The 11,056-nt window shown below is 40.9% G+C and overlaps 1 long non-coding RNA gene across 1 annotated transcript in view; it reads left to right on the top strand.

The window, feature by feature from the left end:
- LOC106868903 (uncharacterized) overlaps positions 1-11,056 on the top strand; it is an 80,765-nt gene that overhangs the window by 9,179 nt on the left and 60,530 nt on the right. The gene's annotated exons all lie outside the window — the stretch shown is intronic.

Below are 11,056 nucleotides of genomic sequence, written 5' to 3'. Positions count from 1 at the left end.
TAAACTTTACAATGTGGTTCTTATGGGATTGAGCTGAGGCTCAGAAAATTATACCAGGGTATTTCTGATCGCTACCCTGCTCTGTGAAACGAAGTCAAAATCTACTTTATTACGTTCCCAACATCATATTTAGTAGAGCGGACCACAGTGCAGTCACCCAGCTTCTTTCTTGCTAAGAAAAGAAAAAGGCTAAGACAGCTTCTTAGTATCTTTCAGCTTTATGTTGTGAAGCTGGTGTTCATGTACCAACTACATCTATCCCATTAAACATAGTTACAAGTGAGTTATAAACTTATTCTTTCAGATTGTAAAAACAGTAAAACAAATGGTTTTACTAGGTGAAGTTTTACTTGTTAAATACAGTTGTTTGAACTTGTAGTAAAAAGAGGTGTGTTTGTGAACGAAGAGAGCTAGGGATGTGATATGGGAACCAGGGGGGGGGGAGGCAGTCCGAAAAAGTTTCGGAACCACTAATTGAATAATATATGAACATTTTTTTCAGAATCGTCTGGACTTAATTAAACCTTGGTCAATAGGCTTTATCTATATTACATTTATCTTTTTGTGTTTCTTTTTTATTCTTTCTTTCTAAACATCTTTTACTGAACAACGGATTACCATAAAAATACGTTTCTCCAAGTTGGATTTCTCTTTTAAGATAATGGCCGACATTGATAACATCGACGCCAATACCTAGACACACACACACTCTCTCTCTCTCTCTCTCTCTCTCTCTCTCTCTCTCTCTCTCTCTCTCTTTCTCTCCCTCTCTCTCTCCCTCTCTTTCTCTCTCTCTCTCTCTCTCTCTCCCTCTCTCTCTCTCTCTCCCCCTCTCTCTCAAAAATTCACAATGAGCTATAAAGAAAAGAAAAAAATACAGGTAAAAGACAAGTTGTATTTCTTGTTGCAGCTGCGTCCCGCAAAAAGAAAACTCTTTGGCTGGCGGGGAGCACTTTTTCTGTAGTCCCTAGGCTCTCTTACTTCTTCCTAACTCTAACTAACTTTAGGTATTTTTTAGCAATCTTCTCCTCATGGATTGTTAGCGCATAGCCTTCGAAGTGTGATGCGGTGTAGTAAGGAAGTACTTCATGTCGACATTAGTATCACCCATAAGTCTTCGGGAAACATGCGCATGCGTAGTCTTTTTTTTCTTTCAGTATACCGATCATTTTACGTCCAGATCTTCTTCGAGGTATGTTAGTCTAGCTGTTTTGAGTTTACATGTAATGTTATTTGGAAGAAAGTACTTCTTGAGAAGCTAACTCATGACTTTTAAGGTGTTTTCTCCCTTTTCAGCATGAGATTTATACATTATGTTTGCTGCTGTTGTTCAGCTCGTGCTGTCTAAAGATAGTACGCGACATTCGAAGGCTGTCTACACTGATCTGAAGCCTCTACCACCTTCATCTCTTCTTGGTTAGAGCCTGTCGATATCATTGTTTCTGTGGTAGCTTCCAGCTGATCTTACAGGTCTTAATGTGAATCAAGATGCGTAAGTCAACTTTTCCAGATGGTGGTATCAACACTGGTATTGCAAATGCATTGCATATTTTCTTGTATGAGGGGAGTTCAGACTACCATATTTTTTCGAAGCCTAGTGTAACATTCTCAGACCGCTCTATCTTTGTACACAGTACCTTCATATGTTTTCACCAATGCCTACATTTTTTTAGCATTTTTTGTGTGAAACAAGAGAGTTAGAGTGACCTTTGATGCACGGGTTTTGGGTTGGTGGGGACTGATTTACCACATTCAGCAATAAAATACGAATATTTATCCTTGCCGAATTCCATTTCTGTTGCTGTTTTTTGACATTGTAAACATTTTTAGCGTAGATCTTCAGGTCATCCATAAGGAAATTATGAGTTACATTGGGATATCTAGGCCTTAGCATGTAGCCATTGCATTATTGTATAGGAAATAATAAAATATTTTATGCCAAAATAAACAGAGGTATAAAAAGACTATTTCCTTGGAATATTCCCTTTCAAATATTTATGATATTTATAATATATATTTATACATGCAGAGCAGAGGCTGGGAACTGCAGAGCAGAGGCTGGGAACTACAGGCCTATCTCTCTGACTTCACATATTAGCAAAGTCATGGAACGAATTGTCAGAAGGAGATTGATTGCGTTCCTAGAAGAAAATGACTTGCTGAATGAGACCCAGCATGGTTTCCGTCCAGGTAGAAGCTGCCTCACGCAGCTCTTGCAGCATTATGACTGGGTCCTGAAGCAGCTACTTGACCATTCAAATGTTGATGTGATATATCTCGACTTTGCAAAAGCCTTTGACAAAGTTGATCATGGCTTGATGTGTCACAAGCTGCGAAACCTTGGCATAGCTGGTAAATTAGGAGAGTGGCTGCATGACTTCCTGAATGGTAGAAGTCAGACAGTTGCAGCCAATGGAGAACTATCTAGGGAAACACAAATATTGAGCGGTGTTCCACAAGGAACTGTTCTGGGGCCACTACTGTTCATAGTGGCCCTTCTGGACATGTCCACGGTCACTCGGAGAGCCACTGTCACTAGCTATGCTGATGACACAAAGATATCTCAGGCAATAAAGAATCCTGATGATATTGTAAGCCTGCAGAATGACCTAAATGCAATATATGAGTGGGCAGAGCAAAATAATATGCAGTTCAATGCAAAAAAATTTCAAGTACTGCGCTACAAGACCACAAGCACCTCCCAACTGGCATACACAGGGCCTGGAGGTACTGCAATCCCAGAACCACAAACAGTAAGAGATCTGGGCATCAACATGTGTAGTGATGCATCATTTCACATGCACATTGTCAAGTTGACAGCAAAGTGCAGACAACTGGCAGGGTGGATACTGAGGACATTCCGTACAAGGGATCAAAAAGTCATGTTGACTCTGTGGAAGACATTTGTTCTGAGCCGCCTAGACTATTGCTCTCAGTTGTGGTCACCACACAGTGTTAAGCGGACAGCAGAACTCGAGGCAATTCAGCGGCACTATACAAAAAAGATCGCCACAGTCCAACAGATGAACTACAGGGAGCGACTGAAGGCACTAGGTCTCTACTCCCTGGAGCGCAGGCGGGAGAGATATGTAATAATATACATATGGAAAATACTGGAAGGACTGGTGCCAAACTTTGGCATCAAGTACTACAGGAACGCCCGCACGGGTCGCCACTGCATGGTGCCAAAGGTACCGTCCACTGCATCTCACATAAGAACGAGATACTGCAGCAGCCTCGGTTTCAGAGGACCTCAGCTCTTCAATGCCCTGCCAAAACATTTGAGAGACATGCAAGACATGGATACGAAGGTCTTCAAGACAAAACTTGACACTTTCCTCTCCACGATACCAGACGAACCAATGGCTCGTAATGAGACGCAGTTTAGGGCAGCTATGTCAAATTCTCTTATACACCAGATGTGCCATCAAAACTCTTGATTGGACCATGTCAGGTGGGGGAGAAGAGCCATGCGAGGAACGTGAAAATCACGGTGGTGCACCAGCATGACCGCAGCCACTTGGCTGAAACACATAAATAAATAAATAAAAATAAATAAATAAATAAATACATACGTATGTGTGTGATGTGTGTATATATGTAGGTATGTCGGCAGACAGACAGGCAGGCAGGTAGGTAAGTAGTTAGGTAGTTAGTTAGTTAGTTAGTTAGGTAGGTAGGTAGGTAGGTAGGTAGGTAAGAAGGTAGGTGGATAGATAAGTAGGTATATATGCATGTGCACATGTGTCTATGTACGTATGAATGCATATAAACATGCTCACCCATGTATGTATGTGTGAGTGTATATGTGCATGTGTGACTGCGTGTGTGTTGGCGCAGGCGTGGCTGTGTGGTAAGAAGTTTAACTCCAAACCACATGATTTCGGGTTCAGTCCCACTGCGTGGCATCTTGAGCAAGTGCCTTCAACTATAGCCTCGAGCCGACCAAAGCTTTGTGAGAGGATTTGGTAGACGGAAACTGAAAGAAGCCCATCGTATATATATGTATATATCTATGCGTATGTGCCTTTGTGTCTGTGTTTGTCCCTCATCACCGCCAGACCATCGGTATTGGTGTGTGTGTGTCCCCTTAATACAGCGGTTCGGCAAAAGTACTCGGTAGAATAAGTACCAGGTTTTTTAAAAAATAAGTCCTGGGGTCGATTTGTTCAAGGCGGTACCCCAGCATGGCCGCAATCGAATGAGTGAAACAAGTAAAAGATAAGATATATATGTATGTATGTATGTATGTATAGAGTGTTAAGTGTGATGTACAGAAATTGAATATTGAGAAAAAAATTCGTCAGAATTTTGGAAAAAAATCCTTTTATTTCTCCATTATTATTAGCGCTATCTATCTATCTATCTATCTATCTATCTATCAGCCTATCTACCTACCTATATTTCTATCTATCCATCTTCATTGTCATGGAACCTCACCCACCAAGAAAACAAAAACAATGTTCTCTTCTAAACAAAAACCCACCAAAACATCTGTTTTATATAAATGAACAACTGTTTGTACATTCACAATATTTTATTTGGCAAGTTCAAGAAAGGAACGAAAGCGCTAATAATAATGAAGAAATAAAACGATCTTTTTCCAAAATTCTAACGACTCTTTTCTTTATATATATATATATATATATATATATATATATATATATATATATATATATATATATATATATATATATATATATATATATATATGAGAAAGAGAGAGAGAGGGAAACAATCTGTTTTAAATCTCTCAGCGAGAGATATACGGTAACAGTACCTGATAGTAAAGTTTATAGGCCAACAGAATGTGGCAGTCCTATAAAGGACGATGTTACTGTTGTTTTAGCCCCAGGAAAACAGCTTTTCCAACTGGCCATCGACACACAGTCTGTGTCCGTATAGCATTTGCAAATGATGTCATCGCTCCCATCTCTAGCCTTACGTAATACTTACACACCTAGGTTTCTGGGTGGTTACTTTCGTCGCTAGCTTCTGGTTTTTTCACACTGAGGAAGGGTAACCACACAGAAGCCTAGTATATATATATATATGTGTGTGTGCGTGTGTGTGTGTGTGTGTGTGTATGTGTGTATGTATGTTTGTATGTATGTATGTATGTAGTAATAACAAGAACATTGGATGGAAATTTGTAAATCTTTTAATGTACGTTTCCGAAAACTCCATACTGTAGTTGTAGTCCCAATCCATAGGATATTACAAATATGATTTGCAAAATCTTTTGCCTGTTTTTCAAATAATGATAATAATAACGAATGCCCTCATGCAGTACCAGGCAGTGGCTCTCATGGCTTCTGATCTTAACTGAATGAAAGTGTATAATGTACATTGTTTTGTCTTGGTATAAAAAACGGGCTGCAGCAAATATTCTGCTCAATACCACAGATTTGCTTGTCGGTTGTTTGACCTTAATCGGTTGAGCATGTCCCTTGTTGGCTGACGATATGTGCATCTCTGACCACGAGTAGAAGTAGCGGGAGAGCATCATAGTCATATGTTCAGAGGAATTCTTTGGAGTTTGGATAATTCACCTCTAGACCTTTTGAGCGGATTGGGCCACTCGACCTGAAGAAAATTCTAATTGGGGCCCAGTTAGAATTTTTTTCAGGTCGTGTACCTGATATGAGATCACGATGTCACGCACATATGATTGTGATGATGCATGTGACAGGTGTACACTTATCAGACGGGTAGCCATGATGGGGTAGCCACTTTGATGGCATGCACTGCTCTCTCGCTCAATAATAATAATGATGACAACAACGACGACGACGATGATGATGATGATGATGTTGATAATTCAGTCCCATGCCAGAGAAATTGAAATTGACATGAAGGCAGAGCAGGCCCCCAAAACTGCTGTATTGGAGACAGCTAGTATTTAGAGATTGATGCTTAGGTGTTGAGTGGCTTCCACGATAAATTATCATCCACGTACCAAAGCTTATAATTTGCGCAAAGAGACCCTGTGAGACTTCTGACAACAGGTTGCTGTCCGCTCTCACAGAATCAACCAGAGCAAGTAAAACTATAAGCTCTGAGAAGTAAAACAATGATAATAATAATGATTTCAAATTTTGGCAAAAGGCCAACTATATCAGGGAAGGAGTAAGTTGATTACATCGACCCCAGTGATGAACTGGGGATTATTTTATTGACCCCGAAAGGATGAAAGACAAAGTCGACTCGGTGGAATTTCAACTCAGAAAGTAAAGACCGATGAAATGCAGCTAAGCATTTTGCCCAGCGTCCTAATAATAATAATAATAATAATAATAATAATAATAATAATAATAATAATTGGCTACTATGCCGTAAGTATGGATATGGGATTATGGGTGCTTGGTACCAACATACACCGGAAAAGGTAATGGACGAACTGGGGAAGGCAAAAATCCTCTGGGACTTTGACTTCCAGACATTATTTAGAGCACCGAAGGCTGGATGTAGTAACCTTTAGGAGAGACAGACAAGAGAGCTTAAAAATTGACGTGGTAGTGCCAGGAGATCAACGTATCATGAATGAAAGAGAAAAGGTTGATAAATATGGAGACCTGAGAATCCAGATCCCTAAGATGGGGCAGCTACGAGAATCAAACATAAAGGTTATCCCTACTGTCATCGGAGCACTGGGTTCAATACCACCCAATCTGAAAAAAAAAACATCTGACAACTTTAGAAATACCCTACAATCTAGGAGTATTGCAAAAGTGGGCATTACTTGGAACTGCACTCATATTGCTTAAAGTAGTGTCTGTCTGAGGTCCTTGTTGTGATTTGACAAACAGTACAAACCCCCGGTAGTCACAATATCTTCAATCAACGACCTCACGATATTGTATGCTGTGCGACGTCTATAACAACAACAACAACAACAACAACAACAACAACAACAACAACAATAATAATAATAATAATAATAATAATAATAATAATAATAATGCTAATAATAATAATAATGCGAGCTGGCAGAATCGTTAGCACGCCGGGCAAGATACTTAGTGGTATTTAGCTCGTCGCTACGTTCTGAGTTCAAATTCCACCGAGGTCGACTTTCCCTTTTATCCTTTCGAGGTCAATAAAATAAGTACCCGCTGAAAATTGGAATCGATGTAATCGACTGGTCCCCTCCTTCAAAATCTTAGGCCTTATACCTTTAATATAACGGATTATTATTGTTGTTGTTGTTTTACTTTTAATCTGCATGTTTGTTACAGTCACTTGCCGAGACTCACCCAGCGTCCTCGGGCGAGTGAAAGATAAAAGATGTTACAGGATGATTGAAAGCTTGGGGAGGGGAGGTAGCGAAATATCTCCATGTAATACAACACAGGCATTGAAATGGATAGGATATTTCTAAGGATGTGAGCAGTACTTGTCAGCACAATCTTTTGGATTTCGCTGAGACATGGTTCCCCTGGGATCTTATCTAGATGTTTCTGACTTCCCTTTCTTATCATAACTAGAGTAGTACAATAACAGGAACAGTTCTCGTTTTAAGATGCCACGTTTTTTTGTATTTCAATTTCCAAGTACTTATATTTACTTAGTCTGTCAAATTCCTTGACATATATTTTTATCATTGGGAACACTTACATCTATTAATCTTCTAGTACTTTCTACCTTGTCTTTAATAATTATGTCTGGTATTTTAGGCTGGATCGTTCTGTCAGTGTTGACTGGAAAATCCTAGAGGATAGTAACATTTTTTACCTTCAACGACTGGTTCAGAATGATGTTCATACCAGTAAGCAGGAGTGCTGATTTTGTAGTGTTTACATATTTTTCAATGTAAATACTGTCCTACCCTATCGTGGCGATTTTTGTATTCGTTTGGTGTCAGCACAGGACATCTCGAGACGAGATGGTCTATTGTTTTGTCAAATGTGTCGCAAAACCTGCATTTAGGGTCAGAACCGTTTTGAAGAACGTTAGCCTGGTAGTTTTTTGTGAGCAAGCTTTCATCTTGTACCGCCAATATGAAACCTTCAGTCTTTGTTTTCTGTCCTGAACTTCTCAACCATTGATGGTTTGTTGCTTGATGTACATCAGTATTTCGACTTCGAAATAGATGCTGTCCATGCAGAGGCTTCTGGCTCCACCGCTCCTCAATTTGTTTCTGCCCGTTCTTCTTTGCGGTTTGCTTGATCCATTTTGCTTGTTTTGTGGCAGTGGTTTCAGATTCTTTAACTATTTCAGGGTTAATGCCGAGTTCCCTTGCGAATTTGCAAGATTCATTTACAATAGAATGGGATTTTTTTGCTGCTTTCGAGTTTGCACACAAGTCGCAGCGTCCAGTCCTCTGAACTAGATAAGTACCTGTTCATTGCTATTGTGGAGGTCTTATAGCACAGTTCTACCTGCATCATTCCTCTTCCCCCATTACTTCTAGGTAGGTGCAGACGATCAATATCTGATTTTGGATGGTGCATGTACTTAGAAGTTAGTATTTTTCTTGTCTTCCTGTCCAGGCGCTGGGGCTCTGTAAGATTCCAGTTAATGATGTCAAAACTATATTCGACTACTGGGAGTGCCAGGGTGTTAATGGCTTTAATGCGATTTTTAGAGTTGAGTTCAGTTTTCAATATGCGTCTTATTCTCCTGTAATATTCCTTTCTTATTTTCTCCTTCAAAATGGTATGTTTTATACCATCTCATTTGTTTATCCCTAGATATTTTGTAACTTTCTTGTGGGTCGAGGTTTTTGATTGTAGTGTCAGTATCTAATTTAATGGAAGCTGTTTGCCTGAGCCTGCCCCTTACAAAAGTTGCTTTAGCACACTTATCAAGGCCAAAGTCCATCCTGATGTCAATCCAGGCAACGATACACTGCACAGCGCTCAGAGACTGGCCAAAATTATAATTCAGCAGGTGCCGCCAGAAATAGCCATTCCTTGGCTAATTGCTGCAGTGACGATAGACATCGAGGAAAACTCGAAAATTCTCGAAGCCTACCAGACCGCAGAATTTCTCATACAAACAACACAAAAGAATGTGGACCTCATCCCAGATCAGATCCTTCTTCCTGGCGGCAGCATAATTCCAGTCAGGGTAGATGGAAGATAAACAAAGTGCCACCTTTGTTTTTTGCCTAGGCATTTAAAAGTCAACTGGCCTAAACAAAACGAAAAAACAGAGATGGGAACCTCTCCTCCCTTCACCAACAACGGCCACCAGAACTCCAGCGACAACAGCAGCATCACCATCAGCATCAGCAGATTCAACCGTTGCACCACCAACACCAACAACCATACCGACACCGAGTTCACCCAAACACTTCACAGCGCCCGAAGATGTTCCACTTCCCGATGCAGAGCGGGTGGCCATCACAGCTGACATCACAGTGGACATCACAGCTGAAGAGACAGCGATGAGGACTGGCAGTTAAAAAAAAGAAAAAAAAAGTAAGAGAGGCAAAAGGAAAAATAAACATATGGACAAACAACAAGAATATTCATCGACACAAGAAGTGGAAAGGAAAAAATCCAAAACAACAAAAACAAATAGCCCAAAGCAAACACTATATCGACACCACCACCTCTAACACTTGAATCACAAGCCATTCCACACACGCAACAACAACAATCACAACTAATGAAATATAGAATAACACTCACAAACATTACACCAAAAGATTTTGTCATACCTACATTCTCCCTACCTGCATACATACAAATCATTCAAACAGCACAAAATAATTACACACACTTAAAACCCAATTTCCTCAGGAAATCGGAGATTTTCGAGAGAGCATCACCAAGAGAATTCTTGGTAAATTGCTGTTGGAAACACCACAAGCCAACAGGAGAGATGGGTAATCCATCCCACCGAACAAAACCAAGTAAGTTTTCCCTTTCTTTTCTTCTCTTTTTCCGACAACATGGTCGTGTACAAAATAGGCAGCGTGAATGTACGTGGCCTGGGGTTGCCCTGGAAGTAGGGTCACCTGCTCAACGACTTCAGAGAACTGAATTTCAACGTGGTGGCCATTAGCGAAACCAGAATTTCTGACTCACGGGATTTCCGACCTATTTTCGGTGACTATGAAGTGTACGCATCTCCAAGTTATCCGGGGGTGGGAGGCGGAGTCGCCGTGATGGTTCGAAAACTCTGGATCTTACAATACGGACGATCTTTCTGGATCCGGAAGGTAAGTTGGTGGTCTTGGATGTGACAGACAGCGAAGGACATTCTTTGGTCGTCCTGCCCCTGTCGAAGCATAGACAGGGGCAGGACGACCAGATTTCTTCAGACGTCTGGAAACCTTCCTGGGAACATACGCTCTTTAGTGTTAGTGGAGGATTGGAATGGGGCTTTAGATGTAAAGTGGGACTGTGTAGGTTTAGCAGATAGGAGAGGAGGGTGCAAAGGCCTCTCAAACCTGCTCAGACGATTCCAACTGTCTGACAGGTATCGAGTGGATTTCCCGCATGTGCCAGTGTGGACCTGGTCAAACCGCATCGGGTCATCCAGATCGTATCTAGATAAGATATTTTTTAGAGTAGCAGATAAGTATAGCATAGGTTGTCCACAGTTTAAAGTAGTCGACTATACAGACCAAAAATTCTTAATCTGTACAGTCGATTTAGATAGGCTTAATAGACAGGGACCCGGTTACTTGAAAGTGAACACGTCGTTGCCGGCGCGTAAATGTTTCAGAAACCGGATTAGTGAACTAGTTAAGAGGATGATGGCGGGGGCAATAAGCAACAAAAAATGGTGGTTTGCCCTTAAAAGCGCGATCAAAATAGAATCGATAAGATTTAGCAAAGGACTAATAGTAGAACGAAACAGTAGAAACAGAACTAGTCAAGAAGTTACACGGGGCTTTTAGAAAAGGCATCGTGACCGACGTGCTCGCAGAGAGATTGGCACTTCAACGCGAAACACGAAGGTTGCGTTGTCAAAGCTAAGGCACGAGTACTTAAACACGAAGGGACGAAAGCCGTTCAATGGGCCCGAGTGGCAGACGCACTGCGTGGCAATAAATCCACGATCTGATCCTTGCCGAACCACGAAGGGTAAATGATAACTG

The sequence above is a fragment of the Octopus bimaculoides genome, chromosome 20 (genome assembly GCF_046866305.1).
Source record: "Octopus bimaculoides isolate indiv1 chromosome 20, ASM4686630v1, whole genome shotgun sequence".
NCBI classification, from domain to species: domain Eukaryota; kingdom Metazoa; phylum Mollusca; class Cephalopoda; order Octopoda; family Octopodidae; genus Octopus; species Octopus bimaculoides.
This window is presented reverse-complemented; position numbering and strand designations above follow the sequence as displayed.